Source organism: Alligator mississippiensis, chromosome 1 (assembly GCF_030867095.1).
Source record: "Alligator mississippiensis isolate rAllMis1 chromosome 1, rAllMis1, whole genome shotgun sequence".
Classification (NCBI taxonomy): Eukaryota; Metazoa; Chordata; order Crocodylia; family Alligatoridae; genus Alligator; species Alligator mississippiensis.
The window spans coordinates 141,509,538-141,523,672 of record NC_081824.1 but is presented as its reverse complement, the minus strand read 5'-3'; the positions used below and the strand labels follow the sequence as shown (position 1 = coordinate 141,523,672).

The following is a 14,135-nucleotide window of genomic DNA, read 5'->3' as shown; positions in this document are numbered from 1 at the left end:
GTAAGCCTAAATGGCCTTAATACGCATTAAGCTAATGTGCATTAAATTTAGGCACACCTAAATGCATGTGTAGACACACCCTCCATATGTATAATATTGCTCTTTCTTTGCCCATTTTATATGTAATCAGGTCACAATCACTGATCTGTAGATAACCACCAATTTCCACTCCAGTGACTAATTTACATGTATTCATCGAAGCCAAGTCCAAAATAAATTTACTTCAGGTTAGGTACAGGGACTCTTGTGTTCAAATTACTATCTATAAATTTTAGAAGCTTTAACGATACTTTAGTTCTGGCTTTATGGCTCCTCCACCCTGCCTTTCCCTAATTAAAGACCACTTAGCACTATTTTTCTTTCCATAAATTATTGACAGTTACTTAAGGAGTAACACATCCTATTCTCAGTTGATTTTGTGGTCTGTAACAGACTCCAGTGGCATAACCTAATAGGAATACTGAGCATGTTGGTCTATGTGCTTTCAAGATTTTACATTTATGACTAATCAGTAACTCTAAAAAAAGTTACATTGTATAATATAACAGAGTTCTTAATATAAAGTACCACTTCCACATCTTTAACCTTCTCTATCCTTTCTAAACAGGCTATACTTAGAGATTTGAACATTACAGTTATGGGAAAATGCCCCACAATCAGTAGCATAACTGGGGGTAAACGAGAGCACCCTGGCTGCCAAGTTAGAAGGGGATAACTAGGATTGCACCCCCACCCCTGTGGAATCCGCATGCTGGCAGCATACCCATGTAGGGAACTCCAGAAAAGTCCCTAGCTGCTGCTGCTTTAAGAACAACTGCTGGGGCAGGCAAAGTATGTACGGTGGTAGTGGGAGCAGCAGCTTAGCCAAAGACTGTTTAGAAGTTTCTGGCACGGGCAAGACTGCTGCGTCTCTGCTCTTGGAACCCAAATGCTCTCTCCACTCTCAGAACCCACTCCCTCCCCACATTATTTAGATTCATGGCACCAATATGCACGCAGTTGGAACAATTGTCTTCTCTTCACATTTTTGTCACACCAGTTCAGATACTTTGTGAAATACCAAATTTGAGTTTGTACTACACTTACCTTCTTTATAACCTTTCTTTGTATTCTCACTGCTACACCATTTATTCATACAGTTCCCTCTCCCACTGGAATGTAGTGCAACATGCTCATTGAAACCAACTTCAAACCCACTGCATAACCAACAGTTGACTTTTCAGTACCTTCTTCTTTCTATTAGTAATAGGACCATGTAACAGGTCGCCCTCCCCAGCACCATCTTCCAGGTCATCTGCGCCTTACATGGGGCACCCTTGGAGTCCTCTTGGACCTCTGCTGTCCCGCTCTAATCTCATCTGCCACGTCTTGATGGAATTGGTATGCGAGCAGGAGACTGCCGATTATATTGGGTATGTTGGGGTCTCTCCTATGATGGTCTGACCCCCTTTTTCTCTAGCTAGGCCTCTCCATCCAAATCCACCAAGCAGGGTTAGACTCTGAGACTCTAACTCTTCTTTCCAGTGCCTGGAGGCTCTTGGCCCCCTTTTCTGCTCCCTTCCAAGGCATGGCACCCCTTAGCCCAAAGGCATGCACGCTGCCCCCCCCAGCCAAAAGGGTCACAAGTTCAAAACCCAGGCGTGACCCCACCTGTCCAAACAACAGAAAAATATACACTTGCACCCCCCCAGGCTTCCCTGGCTTTTTAAAGATCATCCCAACACGGTGCCCTTACTGGCACTCGGACTCTCCGCAGCCCTGTCTCTCTCTATGCCTCACTGGCGCCGGGGCCTGTGCCCCCAGAAGTTGCGACCTCACTGGCGCTGGGGCCTGTGCCCCCAGAAGTTGCGACCTCACTGGCGCCGGGGCCTGTGCCCCCCAAAACTGCGCCCTCACTGGCACCAGGGTCTGTGCCCCCCAAAACTGCGCCCTCACTGGCGTTGGGGATCCCACTCTGGAGTGGGTCCCCAAAATGAGGCCTCCTCCAACCTCTAATAGCCTCACCGAAACCACCAGTCTTATTCCGTCACTAAAAGAAAACAAATAAACAGTCCTGTCCGTGGGCAATATTTGCCACCCCAAAAATGGGAATAAAGAAAGTGGTATGTCAGCTTACAGTTGCAGGTTCATGTTTCAGCTCCCCACCATCAGCTCCAGTCCTTGCTGCAGTGCGGCTATCATCTCTTCAGGGCTTCTATAGTTTCCCTCTTCCTGGTTTTGGGCTTTCCACCAAACTTCTCCCTGAAGCTCTGAGATGCACTCCTTCCCCCTTGGCTGCCGGCCTCTACTGCCATTCAACCCCAGGTTTTTATAGTCCTGCCTCTTCCGGTCAGCTGACCAGCCATCCCAGTTCAGCAGTTAACCCCTTCCTCTCCAGCCCTCTGTGCCCAGAAGGTTCTGGCCTTGTAGGGGCGCACCTTCTTCCTCGTGACAGGGTTAGGGTTCCCTGTCACAGAGCAGTAATACGATTTTTCTCTTCCTTGGCTCTCTCCCAAGACCCTTAAAGTGTTTTATACTCAGTGCAGTTCCACCAGAACCACATCATTGGTTCCAGTATCTATAATCACCTGTAGAGCTATGTCAAAAAAATCATAGATTCATAGATGTTAGGGTCATGGATTCATAGATTCATAGATGTTAGGGTTGGAAGGGACCTCAATAGATCATCGAGTCCGATCCCCTGCATAGGCAGGAAAGAGTGCTGGGTCCAGATGACCCCAGCTAGATGGTTATCTAACCTCCTCTTGAAGACCCCCAGGGTAGGGGAGAGCACCACCTCCCTTGGGAGCCTGTTCCAGACCTTGGCCACTCGAACTGTGAAGAAGTTCTTCCTAATGTCCAATCTAAATCTGCTCTCTGCTAGCTTGTGGCCATTATTTCTTGTAACCCCCGGGGGCGCCTTGGTGAATAAATACTCACCAATTCCCTTCTGTGCCCCCATGATGAACTTATAGGCAGCCACAAGGTCGCCTCTCAACCTTCTCTTGCGGAGGCTGAAAAGGTCCAGTTTCTCTAGTCTCTCCTCATAGGGCTTGGTCTGCAGGCCCTTAACCATATGAGTGGCCCTTCTCTGGACCCTCTCCAGGTTATCCGCATCCCTCTTGAACTGTGGCGCCCAGAATTGCACTCAGTACTCCAACTGCAGTCTGACCAGCGCCCGATAGAGGGGAAGTATCACCTCCTTGGACCTATTCGTCATGCATCTGCTGATGCACGATAAAGTGCCATTGGCTTTTCTGATGGCTTCATCACACTGCCGACTCATGTTCATCTTAGAGTCCACTAGGACTCCAAGATCCCTTTCCAATTCCGTGCCACCCAGAAGGTCATTCCCTAGGCTGTAGGTGTGCTGGACATTCTTCCTCCCTAGGTGCAGCACTTTGCATTTCTCCTTGTTGAACTGCATTCTGTTGTTTTCTGCCCACTTGTCTAACCTGTCCAGGTCTGCTTGCAGCTGTTCCCTGCCCTCCGGCGTGTCCACTTCTCCCCATAGCTTTGTGTCATCTGCAAACTTGGACAGAGTACATTTCACTCCCTCGTCCAAGTGACTGATGAAGACATTAAAGAGTATCGGTCCAAGAACCAAGCCCTGCGGGACCCCACTGCCCACACCCTTCCAGGTCGAAGCCGACCCATCCACCACTACTCTCTGGGTGCGACCCTCCAGCCAATTCGCCACCCACCGGACTGTGTAGTCATCCAAGTCACAGCCTCTTAACTTGTTCACCAGTATGGGGTGGGATACCGTATCGAAGGCCTTCTGAAGTCTAAGTATACGACATCCACCCCTCCTCCTGTGTCCAGGCGTTTCATAACCTGGTCATAAAAAGAGACTAGATTGGTCGGGCACGATCTGCCTGCCCCGAACCCATGCTGGTTTCCCCTCAGCATAATTTGTCCGCTCTCGCATATGTGAGCCTTGATAATTTTTTCAAAGACTTTGCCAAGGATGGAAGTGGGACTGACTGGCCTATAGTTGCCCGGGTCCTCCTTCCTCCCTTTCTTGAAAATGGGGACCACATTGGCCCTTTTCCAGTCCTCCAGGACTTGGCCCGTGTGCCATGAGTGTTCGAATATTCCCGCCAGTGGCTCTGCAATGATGTCGGCCAGTGCCTTCAGCACCCTCAGATGGAGCTCATCCGGGCCTGCCGACTTAAAGGCATCCAGTTCTTCCAAATTACTCTGCACCACCTCAGGATCTACGTATGGAAGTCTGGCGCCTTGCTGCTGCCTCTCTACAACCCCAGTGAGAGACTTGTCGTGCCTCTCACTTAGGAACACTGAGGCAAAGAACTCATTGAGGAGTTCAGCCTTGTCCCCCCTGTCCATCACCAATTGTTTCTGCCCATTTAGCAGAGGTCCTGTTCCTCCCTGGGTCTTCCTTTTACTCCCTATATATCTAAAAAACAATTTCTTGTTGTCTTTTACTTGGGATGCCATCCTCAGCTCCATGGTAGCTTTGGTCCGTCTAACTGCCTCCCTACAAGCACGAGCAGAGGAGGTATATTCGTCTTTGGTGATCTCTCTTTGTTTCCACTTTTTGTGTGCTCTCCTTTTGGCCCTTAGGCTGCCCTGGATTTCTGTGGTCAGCCAGGGAAGCCTCCTGGCCCCTTTCCCTCTTTTACCCCGCATGGGGATCATCTTGCTTTGTGCCCGAAGGATCGTTTCCTTAAGGCACAGCCACCCTTCCTGGGCTCCCATCATTTCAAAACTCCTACTCTGCAGTGTGTCCTTGACTAATCGCCTGAGTTCATTTAAATCAGCTTTCCTAAAGTCTAGCACTTTCACCCTACTAGTTACCTTACCCACTCGACGTCTTATGGTGAATTCTATTATTAGGTGATCACTGTCCCCCAGATGGCTACCAATATGTAGGTCCCCTACCATGTCATCCCCCATTGCCAATACCAGATCCAGTATGGCATTCCCCCTAGTGGGACCATGTACCTCCTGCGTCAGGTGGAGGTCCTGTACACAGGTTAGAAACCTGCGTGAGCGGTGGGACTTTGCCGTCTGTGTCTCCCAGCAGATGTCTGGGTAGTTTAGGTCCCCCATGACTACCGCCTCTTTAGCTTTTATGGTCTCTGAGAGCTGCCTCAGGAGCCCCGAATCTATTTCTTCCCCTTGATGTGGGGGTCTGTAGCAGACCCCTACCACCAAATCCTTTTCTCCTTGCCCCCCATGTAGCCTAACCCACAATCCTTCTACTTCCTCATCCTTGGATTCCATCTTGATGAGGGTTGACATATATTGCTCATTGACATAGAGCGCAACCCCTCCCCCTTTTTTCCCCACCCTGTCCTTTCTGTACAATCTATAGCCCTCAATATGTACTGCCCAGTCGTGGGATGAATCCCACCAGGTTTCTGTTAGCCCCACTAAGTCATAGGCGTTTAGTGCAAGCAGGAGCGCTAGTTCATCCTGCTTGTTCCCCATGCTCCTAGCATTAGTATATAGGCACTTGAGCCCTGCGACTGGTGCATTTGCTGCCCCCCCCGCTCCGAGTCCCAAGGGGCCCATTGTTTCTTACCTTCTCGTTTCTTACCTGTGCCGTAGTGCTGGCCTCCCCATGGTTTTCAGGTTCCCAATGCTCTCTTTCTTCAAGCTGGGCTGTCCTTGTGGGTGCCACATGGTTTGGTGGTCCACAGCTTCCCCCGCCCTCATATTCCCCTCCCCCCGACGAGCCTAGTTTAAAGCCCACCGGAGGAGATCCGCCAACCTAGAAGAAAACACACGCTTACCTTTGGGTGACTGGTGAAGCCCATCCCAGCTGAGCATGTCCCTCGTCGTAATGTGCGGGTCGTTGTCCAGGAAGCCGAAGCCTGCCTCGAGACACCACTGCCGAAGCCGCCAGTTGGTCTCTCGGATGCAGTTCTCATGCCGTCTTCCGCGTCCATTCACTGGTAGGATAGAAGAGAATACCACCTGTGCACCAAACTCCTTCAGCACGCCGCCCAGAGCACTGTAGTCTGCCATCAGGTGATCGGGGGTTCTCCTGGCCGCATCATTAGTACCCACATGGACTAGGACCATGGGGTAGTAATCGGTGGGCTTGATCCTGGCCTGGATTACCTCCATCACATCCCGAATCTTTGCTCCAGGGAGGCAGTATACCTCTCATGCTGAGGGGTCCTGGCGACAGATGGACCCTTCTGTACCTCTCAGGATGGAGTCGCCTATGACGAGCGCTCGTCGCCTCCTCCTCTGGGTCCTCTTGGATCTCTTGACCTGTTCGGAGTGTGAAGAATGTGGTGTTTCTTCTTGCCCAAGGGTTTCCTTCTCCCCTTCCATCTCCTGCAGGGTCGCCAGGGCCTCGTACCTCTTCACCAGTCGGACTGGAGAAGCTGGTACTGGTTCTCTGCGAGCTGCTCCAGTCCTGCTTGTGACCGTCTGCCACTCTGCTGTGGAGGGCATTCCCTGGACTGCTTCTTCCTTCGGTGCCTGGTCCTGCAGGGAAAGGAAATAACTGTCAATTTCATCCTCCGCCTCCCTGATCCCCCTCAGCCTGCTAACCTCCTCCTGGAGCTCCCTCACCTGTGCCTCCAGAGCCCTAAGATGGGCACGTGCCAGACAGGTGTGGGGGCCCCCAATCTCTGCCCCCCCGGCCCTGCTGGGGATCCCCACAGGCCAGGAGGTAGGGGGACATCAGCTCCCCATGGGCTCAGTCTGGGTGGAGGCCTCAGACCAGCCCTGGTTAGCCTTGTCCCCCTGGGCAGAGGCCCTAGCAGCACTCCTCGTTGACACCATTCTGAGCTGCTGTTTGTAGATCTGTGTGGTGCCTATGCCCTACCCCTACAGGAGTCTCACTCCTGGCCCTTCCTGCCCGCCCGCCAGCGTGAATGCCTGTGCAAACGCCGGCGCGCTCTCACAGTTTAGGTCCCCCATGACTACCACCTCTTTAGCTTTTATGGTCTCCGAGAGTTGCCTCAGGAGCCCCGAATATATTTCTTCCCCTTGATGTGGGGGTCTGTAGCAGACCCCTACCACCAAATCCTTTTCTCCTTGCCCCCCATGTAGCCTAACCCACAATCCTTCTACTTCCTCATCCTTGGATACTGTCTTGATGAGGGTTGACATATATTGCTCATTGACATAGAGCGCAACCCCTCCCCCTTTTTTCCCCACCCTGTCCTTTCTGTACAATCTATAACCCTCAATATGTACTGCCCAGTCGTGGGACGAATCCCACCAGGTTTCCGTTAGCCCTACTAAGTCGTAGGTGTTTTGTGCAAGCAGGAACACTAGTTCATCCTGCTTGTTTCCCATGCTCCTAGCATTAGTATATAGGCACTTGAGCCCTGCGACAGGTGCCTTTGCTGCCCCCCTGCTCCGAGTCCCAAGGGGCCCCTTATTTCTTACTTTCTCGTTTCTTACCTGTGCCGTAGTGCTGGCCGCCCCGCATCTTGCAGGTGTCCAATGTTCTCTTTCTTCAGGCTGGGTTGTCCTTGTGGGTGCCACATGGTTTGGTGGTCCACAGCTTCCCCCGCCCTCATCTTCCCCTCCCCCCGGCGAGCCTAGTTTAAAGCCCGCCGGAGGAGATCCGCCAACCTAGAAGAAAACACATGCTTACCTTTGGGGGACAGGTGAAGCCCATCCCAACTGAGCATGTCCCTCGTCCTGATGTGCGGGTCGTTGTCCAGGAAGCCGAAGCCCGCCTCGAGACACCACTGCCGAAGCCGCCAGTTGGTCTCTTGGATGCAGTTCTCATGCCGTCTTCCGCGTCCGTTCACTGGTAGGATGGAAGAGAATACCACCTGTGCACCGAACTCCCTCAGCACGCCGCCCAGAGCACTGTAGTCTGCCATCAGGTGATTGGGGGTTCTCCTGGCCGCATCATTAGTACCCACATGGACTAGGACCATGGGGTAGTAATCGGTGGGCTTGATCCTGGCCTGGATTACCTCCTTCACATCCCGAATCTTTGCTTCGGGCAGGCAGTATACCTCTTGTGTTGAGGGGTCCTGGCGACAGATGGGCCCTTCTGTGCCTCTCAGGATGGAGTCGCCTATGACGAGCACTCGTCGCCTCCTCCTCTGGGTCCGCTTGGATCTCTTGACCTGTTCAGAGAGTGAAGAATGAGGTGTTTCTTCCTGCCCAAGGGTTTCCTCCTCCCCTTCCATCTCCTGCAGGGTCACCAGGGCCTCGTACCTGTTCTCCAGTTGGACTGGAGGAACTGGTACCTGTTCGCTGCAAGCAGCTCTGGTCCTGGATGTGACCGTCTGCCACTCTGCTGTGGAGGGCATTCCCCGGGCTGCTTCTTCCTTAGGTGCCTGGTCCTGCAGGGAAAGGAAATAGCCGTCAATTTCATCCTCCGCCTCCCTGATACCCCTCAGCCTGCTAACCTCCTCCCGGAGCTCCCTCACCTGTGCCTCCAGATCCCTAAGACGGGCACCTGCCGTAGAGGTGTGGAGGCCCCCAATCTCTGCCTCCCCAGCCCCGCTGGGGATCCCCCACAGGTCAGGAGGTAGGGGGACATCAGCTCCCCCATGGGCTCGGTCTGGGTGGAGGCCTCTGACCAGCCCCGGTTAGCCATGTCCCTCTGGGCAGAGGCCCTAGTAGCACTCCTCGTCGACACCATTCTAAGCTGCTGTTTGTTTGTCTACGCCCTACCCATACAGGAGTCTCTCTCCTGACCCTTCCTGCCCGCCTGCCAGAGTGAACGCCTGCGCAAACGCCGGCACGCTCTTACAGAGCCCTCCCTGTTTGGAAGGGAGGAAGGGACCTCAATAGATCATCGAGTCCAACCCCCTGCATAGGCAGGAAAGAGTGCTGGGTTCAGATGACCCCAGCCAAATGCCCATCTAACCTCCTCTTGAAAACCCCCAGGGTAGGGGAGAGCACTACCTCCCTTGGGAGCCCATTCTAGATTTTGGCCACTCTAACTGTGAAGAAATTCTTCCTAATGTCCAGTCTAAATCTGCTTTCTGCTAGCTTATGGACATTATTTCTTGTAACCTCCAGGGGTGCCTTGGTGAGTAGAGCCTCACCAATTCCCTTCTGTGCCCCTGTGATGAACTTAAAGGCAGCCACAAGGTCGCCTCTCAACCTTCTCTTGTGGAGGCTGAGGAGGTGCAGGTGCCCTAGTCTCTCCTTGTAGGGCTTGGCCTGCAAGCCCTTAACCATTCATAAACCCCTCCAGTTTTGTTGATACATCTTATACTTTAACTCCAGGAAACCATCACAGCCTCTTGTTGTCCTTGTAACTTTGGCTGCATCCCCTATGAATTCTTCTTAAACTGGAGTGTCAATGACCATCACTTGACTTCATAAGATGGTTGAAGGATCTGACTTAATTGCTGCTTGTTTCTGACCACATGGACTTCCCACCAGGCATGTTCCTGTAGGTTCCTCAGTAATTATCAGAGTAAGCACCAGAAAATGATTTGGTATTTCTAATCAGGTTGAATGCTTCCTGGTTTTATTTCCCTTCTTGATCTCAGACTGCCAGTCTCCTGCTTTGGTTTCTATTTTCCAGTTCCCTGATCATAGACCTTTCCCCTAGTATCTGTAGCAACCATTTCTGACGCCGATAGTCCAAGAAGTCTTCCTTTTCTTGGACCCCTGCATTTATAAGTACCATGTATGTTCTTTTTCTGTATGTCCACCACCTTGCAGTTCATAAACCAAAAATATTAGATGTCCTTTGGTATAGTAGCCATCTAGTAAAGAGCCATACCTGAATGAATGGAACCATGGTCCTTCTTCAAATTTCTTCTAGTATTCTCCTATTAGTTAAGCCTGAGCATGTACTCAGAAGATAGTCTTCTGGCAATTGACCTTCAGGTCTCACAGCTTTTTTCTGCCCTCTCACTCAGAGAGTTATGAATCAAACATAGGGCCTAATCCAAGAGTGATGGGTTTGAACCTTATGATCCTCACAGAAATATGCACTAAGAGACTTCTTTAAGTAGGTCTATTCAGGCATATGGAGATAAAAACCAATAACAGACTGTGACAAAGGGTCCTCCTGGGACCAAGATCTCATGTCAGCCCACCCACCAGCCTATATGGAGCAGCCTGCCCAGTCTTTCCTGCCACAACTTTTCTGGTATAATAAGCTGGTGGTAAATGCAGGAGGCTGCTCATTATATGCCCCAATGCTGAGGGGCACTATCCATGGTTCCTTACCTTCCCTACACCAAGGCCCATGCCTCGTAGATGACATACAGATGTTTATTATATCCTGGCTTGAAGCTGGGCCGGAACCAGTCCTCTGTTAGGACTGCCCTACATGGGCCACACACATAGTGCCCCCTCTCACTGGGGCCTCTCATATTCTGCCCTCTCTCACAGGACCTCTTGCACTCATGCCCACTGCTGGGCCACTCTCAAACTGCCCTACTCCCCTTTGGAGAGGCTCCCATAGGCCCTCAGGCTTAACTACTCCCACTCTATGGCCAACCAGTGTGCAGCCTTTTGGGCCTCTCCTACAACCCTCATCTACACCCAGTCAGGCAATTCTCCCAACAGAGGGCCAACTCTGCCCCTGGCCCTTCATTAGGCATCTTCACAAAAAAAATACACTCAACCTGTTATGGGGGCTGGCCCATGTGCTGCCCTTCAGGCAGTGTATTCAGCCCTACTCAGCACACCCCCAGTGCTGCCCTTCAGACTGACCCTTCAGCCCTGCTCAGCACCAGAATGGCACAAGACTTCAGGCCACCACTGAGCACCCTACTCTTTGTGGGCCACACCACTGCCCCCTCTCTGGGGCCACATGACTGCCCCTTCTTTGGGGCCACCAGGGTCTTACACCTCTGTGGGGCTCAAGTGGCCATAGCTGTGCCTGGCCTCCACTTCTCCGAGGTCTTACATCCTCTGGGGCTCAGGTGGCCACAGCTGTGCCTGGCCCTCTAACCCACAGTGTTGTGGAGGCTGAGGTTATTGAGGTGCCTCTAGCCACCTTTCACTGGGGAGGTGAATAGTCCTGGTATTTCATAGGGGCTGTCCCACCATGGACAGTCCCTCCAGACCCCCCTTCCCCAGCAGAGTACACTGTCAGGTCATGCCCAGGACCAGGATCCTCCAACCATCCTCATAGCTCCTGCCCTTACCAAGGATGTTCCATGCAGCCGCTCAGCCAGATGCTGCTGTTCCCTCAGCTGCAAGCAACACACTGCTGTCTCTACCAGTCTTGCCTTTGTTTGAAAATGGCTACCTTAATCAAGCACCTGCTGGCTGCCTACTCCAGCCCTTAAAGTGACAGACACCAAAGGTGCACTGCCATACAAACAAACACACAACCCACCAAGTCTCTCTACATCTGAGCACAAGGCCAACAGCTGCACCTTCCAAAGCTCCCATTAGCTACACATGCTCACTTGTGCATAATCAGTAATTGTTCATAGTAGTCATGGCCAGGCATATGGAGTATTTAGGATCCTTTGGAGGAGTTGTTCTGAAGTTTGGGTGCCAACATTCTAAGTTTCAACTGTTTCTATGGACTTTGTGGACATAGTTACTACATCAGTACATCTTAAGACTCAAAGATTCATTTTGGGTGTGAAAATAAGTTTCACGAGGAAGTGGGTATAGACATTCTGGGCACATCTACATGAGACGCTACTATGCTATGGTTACTGTGCATTTATTTAGTACTTGTATAATCAAGTACTAAGTAAATGCACAGTAACCAGAGTTACTACACAGTAGCCCTGGCAAATGCCTTTTGTGACACTTCTGCACAGTAGCCTAATAATATTGCACAGTAGTATATTAGCACTGTTGGTTCAGTGACGTGCTACTGCACAGTATTATTCTGCTACTGCACAGTTAGCATCTCATGTAGGAGCTTCCTATCTGGTCTTTTTCTGTACAGGGGTGAACATTACCTTCTCTATATGCTAACTATAAGAAAAATAATTGTATTGGGAACAAGTTAAACAAGCAGAAGAATGTTTTTTTCATAAATACTAAGTATCCAAAGATTGAGACATCAAACCAGATGCATGAGTTTAAAACCTAGAAATTTAGAGAAGGAAGTTTTCCATTTAATGAACATCAGGACAAATGCAAAGAAATATGGCCATTTTTCTTGAGAACTTAGAACTACTCATATTTTTATGTTAGTATTGTCTTTGTGTAAATGTGGTGTCTTTTATGAGGTGCCATACTTTTATATGTATGCTTTATTCCTGTTATGTTTTGGAAATAAACAGGGAGGAAAAATGGAGAGTACTATAATACTGAATTCACATGACACCTTAGCAATAATATGTCACAAACTTTACAAAAAGTCTTTAAAATGTAAAATCCACACAAAAATGCCACTGACAGAACTTCATAGAGCTTTAAAACTAGAACTCTGAACTGCAACCAATCATTCATTGACAAGCCCAAACCTTTTGGATTGAGGCAAAGCTCCCAAATACAGAAAGTTTAATGATCTTGGCCTTTATAAGAAAACTCCAATGTACACTAAATACATTCTAATGACCATAATTAATTTAAAGGAGAATAAATCACTAGGCAAATAATTTATATGCCTTAAGAATCATAAAAATAGCAATTAACAAGCAAACAGGAAGCTGCCAGGTTGACAATTTTATGACACGAAGTAGGACTGGAAAAATGAAATACTTCTTCATTGAAGTCAGTGGCAAAACTTCCATTGACTTTGGCAGGGGCTGGATTTCATTTAGAATCTGCACTCCTACAAAACAATGAAAATAAAAAAGTTTCAAGATTCTAGAAAGATAAGACCTACATCTGGGGTGAGAGATGATGCCTGGTTAAGGTAACAGTTTATAACTTCAACAAACAATAACAAATAATTTGCTTTTAAAGTGTAGCTTTTTTTTTTTTTTTTTTTTTTTACAAGCATCCTTTTTTTATAGGGCCATATTGAAATGTTCTGGTTTGTTGCAATCATGTTTTCATCACCAGTTGTTCTCAAGTATAGTAGAATTTGCCTATATTATCTTGCTTAATAATTACTTTTTCTCCCTTGGTGCATTAAGAGCATCTGTGTTCTTAGAACAATCTGGTATTCTGTATCATGGAAGAATCAACAATTACTTTACCATTGTTTTTAGTGGCTGTTCATCCTTTCTTTGGGTCAGCTATCACCAGCTTATGCCAGGCAATCTTAATGACTACCTCCAGAGTAAGTTGCTACTTAACAAGAAAAGGGACAGCAGAATGGAGCACATGATTTACTTCTGTAAGAATGATAGTTTACCACAAGCCTAAGCACAATATGCATTTTGCAATGAAGTGAATGCCTTGCTTCCATTTTAAAACTGGCCTTTATAAGGTACTGGAAATTAATCATAAAAATGCCATTAAAGCTGCAGTCAGGGCATCAGTTTCCCAAACATGAAGCACCATAAACTGGTTTTAAGAGAAGTGATGAGTTCAGTTTCTTAATCAGTAATGACCACCATTGAACAGACATAAGGTATTGAGGTCATTAAGGCCCAACTGCCAAAAGTATCCCTAACTTGGGATACCTAAATTAAAATATTTCATAAAAATTAGGGGGTTTTTTATAGCACCTCAGGTGCAGATGTGAGGGCTCAGCACTTCTTCAGATTTGGCTCCATTTGCCTCACAGTATGCACTCAAAAATGAGATGTGTGCAAGCTTCAGTGGTTTGACTGGGTTTTTCAGAGGAACTCTGGCAAAGGCATGGATTAAATCAGTTGTTCGTGGTATCATTTAAGTGTTTTCACCATTAAACCGTTCTTACTGTTCCTTTAATCCCATCTCACTTGTAATATATCATCCAACTTCCAAAGAGCTTTCAAGAGGCTGTTTGGTGGATATAGAAACAGAGTTCTTGGGTAAGCTGACCAATTTAACAAAGGCAGAACCATGTTGTCAGTCACACAGAATAGAATCATCAAAGCAAAGGACAAATGTACTGAAGACTTTATTCTTGATGAAAATATTTGTCCTACTCCTGAACAATCTGAACAATGTCCTTGAGTTCATGATCTTTGACAAACAAACAGCTATCATGATGAAGATCTTGCTCATCAGAACATTGTTCAGTTGCATTGATCATTGATTTTTGGCGAAGTTGGAAGCAGTGATCCCTCCTGGTCAAGGATGATCGCTCTTACAGGTCAAGTAAAGGGTTGTAAATGAGTCTGTTGATGGCTAAGAAGGCTGAACATTATCTGGCAAATACC

At 48.8% G+C, this 14,135-nt stretch overlaps 1 long non-coding RNA gene across 3 annotated transcripts in view; it reads right to left on the bottom strand.

The window, feature by feature from the left end:
• Positions 1–14,135, bottom strand: part of LOC132243999 (uncharacterized) — a 158,678-nt gene that overhangs the window by 33,841 nt on the left and 110,702 nt on the right. For 2 of the 3 annotated variants that reach the window (XR_009455622.1, XR_009455621.1), the window contains exons 1-6: positions 8,149–8,324; positions 7,944–8,057; positions 7,375–7,729; positions 6,320–6,447; positions 6,073–6,228; positions 5,742–5,900 (exon numbers count right to left, since the gene is read on the bottom strand). This is a non-coding gene — a long non-coding RNA (uncharacterized LOC132243999). Of the gene's footprint in view, positions 1–5,741; positions 5,901–6,072; positions 6,229–6,319; positions 6,448–7,374; positions 7,730–7,943; positions 8,058–8,148; positions 8,325–14,135 lie in introns of those variants that run through there. The other variant, XR_009455624.1, reaches the window with a different exon arrangement.